At 29.4% G+C, this 4,558-nt stretch overlaps 1 pseudogene; it reads left to right on the forward strand.

The window, feature by feature from the left end:
- The first annotated feature begins 3,753 nt into the window (after positions 1-3,753).
- Positions 3,754-4,187, forward strand: LOC112591761 (annotated as a pseudogene).
- Positions 4,188-4,558: the final 371 nt, after the last annotated feature.

Below are 4,558 nucleotides of genomic sequence, written 5' to 3' on the forward strand. Positions count from 1 at the left end.
TGCGGTTTCGACGACGACGACGACGACGATATGATAATAATAATACCATACACGTGCAGTTGCGACTTGTGATTAAAGGTCCAGGTCGTGCGGCGAGCCGGTTTTTCGATTATTGGGTGGGTTGAAGTGGTGGTGGCGGCGACGGCCCGCGTTCCCGTGGTGGCTAAGTTGTACAATGTACACGTATCCAGTTAGTGTGCTTTTAGCCATTGTTATTAATATAATAATATTGTTATTAAGTAATAAGTAGTTCCTATTTTAAATTTTAATGGTTACTTCGATTTTTACGCGATATATCGATAATGTTCAGTCGCAAATGTACGTTTCCTATTTTAGTTATCATATGCCAATCATAACTACTATACCAATTGAGCAAAATGATAATCAATCATTAGAATAAAAAAAATATAAAAAATATAATTTACATTGTTTCTTTACTTTCTTTATTATCCTCATTACCCCATTCTATCCATGCCTTACTTTCTTTTTCACTCACTCAGTGAGTACCGTTCAAAAGAAGTTTAACTTCCCGCAAGCGTACTGGTAAAACACACACGAGTTTTTATTATTATTATTTTTTGTTATTCTGTTACATACAGTTTATATTTTAATTATTTATTCAGTATTATATTCAAATGAATACATTTAGTAAGAAAGAGAGAGAGTAATCCCTTTTAAATTGTATTTAAAAATATATATGTATGATGATACAGCGAGGACGCTGTAAAACCCAGGATGACCGAGTTGTTGGCAACACTACTGGGTGACAGAAAAGGGAGCTAGTTAAGAGAATAAGCGACAGTGTGTTGCGGTGAGTTGAGCCATACCTACTGTGAGTCGTGCTGGAGCTCTTAAGCTTTTAAGTTGTTTTATTATTTATTTCTTTGTTTAATGTAATAAAGTTCTATGCGTATATACATATTTTGTTAACATTAAGAACATTATGGAAATCCTGACATAATAAAGACAGTACACGACGCTTATAAAACAGTCGTCAGTGTTAACAAATATTAAACACTGAATAATGGTATAATATGTCTGACCTAGGACGAGTCCGTAAAGGCGATTTGATGTGCCTTTACTCGTACACTACAAAAAGACACGTTGTTCGAAAGCCAGCGGCATACTACGAAGGTGACAAAATATAATTATGTTGCCTCCTACGCAATGGTGACAAAAACGCGGCACTAGAAAAGCGAGCTAGGAAAATTTGTGAACCTCCAACGGACCGTTAGCAATGTCGCAGACTCACGCTTGCAGCTAAGGCCCGACCGAATTAAGAACTGCGTCCAAAAAATATACATTTAACATGTTGTTATCTGCTTAAACATTCTTTTATACTTAAATGGTCTAACACATTTTATATCTATAGATCAAAGCTATATACGCGTTTTTGTTTTTTATAACTCGAGGCATTATAATCATACGGGTCTACACAATTGCACTTCCAAGATGTAAGAACATTGTCATAAACAAGTCTTGGATCTTTTGTGGCAGAAGGAATATAGGAGTAGGGTAGCTGAATATACAGAAACTCCAGGTACAGCAGATTTACCAGGTCTATTTAGTCCAAAACACGATCACCACACACATTGAACTTTTATTGAATTGATAAACAAAGGGGTTTCAATGATTTAACAGTTATTATAAACCAGAGATAAAACATCAGAAACAAGCACGCTAAAATACATATAATTGCAATTTTAATTAAAATTTGAAATATTTGTGCCATATCGATACTACGCCAAGACGGCTATATCAAAATGTGTATCTACTATATTCGGCTTGTAGAGGGAATTTAACTATACCGTAAAAAAAAACATTTTTTTTTTTTTTTTTAACACTGGTTTTATGAACACAATTTATACTTGATCTTTTTTATGATGTATTTGGAGATTATGAAGGTGTTTATCGTTTATCGCTGTTTACAAAAAAAGTTATTAAAACACAACAATTATTAACTAACAATCAAATTTTACTTGACCATAACCTATTTTTTCAAAATTTCTGGAACACCATAGAATTAAATTTCCATCCCCTGGTTTATCATATATTTATAATCATATTACTTACTTATATAGAATTTATTCATCACACTTTCTGTAAAAAAAAATATATTAATATCAAAACACTATCGTAGTAAATTAGTATAACCTAACCTTGAAACACAGCGATAAAATATATCCACTAATAAAGCCTCCATTTTTAAAACACATTTAAGACGAATCAGGTGCGAGGCGCGTGATACAACTATGTACAAAGAAAACGGAACATTTTCGCTCTTTTTTTTCCTCTCGAAAACTAACAGTGTTTACCACTTTTCGTACAATTATTTTGCTTTCGCGTTAAAGTCAATTTTCATGTTTTTTTCACTGCAATACAGTAAAAATGTTGTAGTTTTTGTTAAAAAGAAATTATTTTCATAACTTGAATACTTAATATTTTTCTAACCGGTTAAAACACGATAAAAAAGACAAAAAAAAAGTCCAAAAACCAATTTTTGTTTTAGTATAAAACTTTAAAAATAACATTTTACTTTATTTATAGTAAATATTATGTAGTTATTAACAAAAAACTTAAATATAAAAAATAAATGTAATACTCATTATACACGGGTAGTATATTATAAAAATAATAAAATTCCTACATAAAATATTTAAATGCTAATGATGATTTTTAATTTACAATAATTACAACCAATAATTATTTAACGTATGATATTTTTTAAAAGTGGTCAACACATAATGGTGTATCACACTGTTTATAATAATTCGAAGTCTCTTTGCTTGTTCTTTTGCAACTTATATATTTTATTTAATCTGCACAAACTTTACAGACTCTTCTAGGATTTTGTTTTTTGATACTGTTAATGGAATACGTGCAATAAAATGTCGTCTTGTTAGCCGATTCGTAACCGTAAATTAGAGTTTATTTGATTATAACTACTTTTTTGCCATATGTAAGCCCAAATTAATTATAAATGTTCTTAATGTAATTTTTTTGTGTTGATTAATTCTGTTCTTCAATATGTAACTATTCACAACTATTACCATAAATAAATTTAAGAACATTTTTTCTACCATTTTAAACTTTTCTTCTGAAATGTATAATATGAAACAATTTTATTTCCTTGATCAACGCCTGTTTTATTTATATTGTAGTCAATAATAGCATTAAGTTAAACTTTAAATGTTCACCAGTTTTAGATCTAAGACTTGTTTCATATCTGCGGAATGAAATGTTGATAATATCAAAACGTCTCTCATATCTCTCCATTTGATACATACCAAAAAACCTTGTTTTGCATATGACATTTCAACTTTTTAAAATCTATTCATGTACACATTATATAATAATATTTTTTTAAAGTCTATTAAACATAGCAGTTATTGAATTATCTTTTTAAATTTTTACCAGAATAAATTTCAAATTTTAAAGTATATCATGTTAAAGGTTTATACAATTTAATTTCGTATTTATGTGGTTTATTTTTCATTTAAACAATAAAATGTATGCGACATATAACCAGGAGTTGGACACTCTTGGACGGCAAGCAAATAATTCAGATTCAACGACCGCAGATCTTCAATAGGGGCAAGTATCTGGGAAAATACATTATTTTAACGTTTGCACTTTTGGTAGCATTGATTTAGTTATGATAACTATCATGTTTTATTATTATATTCTGTGCTTATACCAAACATTTTTTTTTTATTTTATATTTTTGGTGTGGTTTATATTAATATAATCATCATGGTTTATGTATGTGTTGTAAAAGGATGAATAAATTCTTTTAAGTATATCACGAAAAAGTGTAAACTGTTTAAATTTCCTAAAGATGAATCTATGTAAATCGTACGTTAGTTATTACTTATTATTAATGCTCAACAATAATTGTATCTAATTAATACTACTACTTTAGGTCCAAGCAATGGTTGATAAATTGTAATCGGCAAGATTTAATTGGAAAATCATTGAAGTATTTCAAGGTTTGTCAAGATCATTTCTTGGAATGTATGTACAAAAGTAAAGAAAAAAAAGTTCTATTACCCCATGCTGTTCCTACTGATTTCACAATGATTACTAAAGAAGATTCTTGCAATACTACGGCATGTCTAAATTCAAGTACTTCTAATCTAATATCTAATGCTCTAGTTTCTATAAGTACTTCATTAAACCATGAATAGTCATTTTCTAATTCTTGTTTACTATCTCAAAGTACATCATCTATATTTAATCAATCAAACAACTCAATATCTTAAATTACATACACCTAGAAAACAAAAATATAGAGCTCAACTTCAAAAAATTAAAAATAAATATGATCAATTAGAACAGAAATTTAAAGCATTGAGTCAAGAAGTACATAAGAAAAGTTGTGCAAATGAAATAGATATTACTTCTGTAAAATTATTTAATCGAGTTATTGAGGCACAATAACCTCCTAACTGAGCATGTACAAATGGGCAAAAAAAACCTCAAGGCGTGCGAGATTCAAATGAAATTGACTCTAACAAGAAGGAAACATCTAAAATTGGATATTTCTTCTCACCTTTGG

This window comes from Melanaphis sacchari, unplaced genomic scaffold (genome assembly GCF_002803265.2).
Source record: "Melanaphis sacchari strain LSU unplaced genomic scaffold, SCAv2.0 Contig1431_pilon_pilon, whole genome shotgun sequence".
Lineage (NCBI taxonomy): Eukaryota > Metazoa > Arthropoda > Insecta > Hemiptera > Aphididae > Melanaphis > Melanaphis sacchari.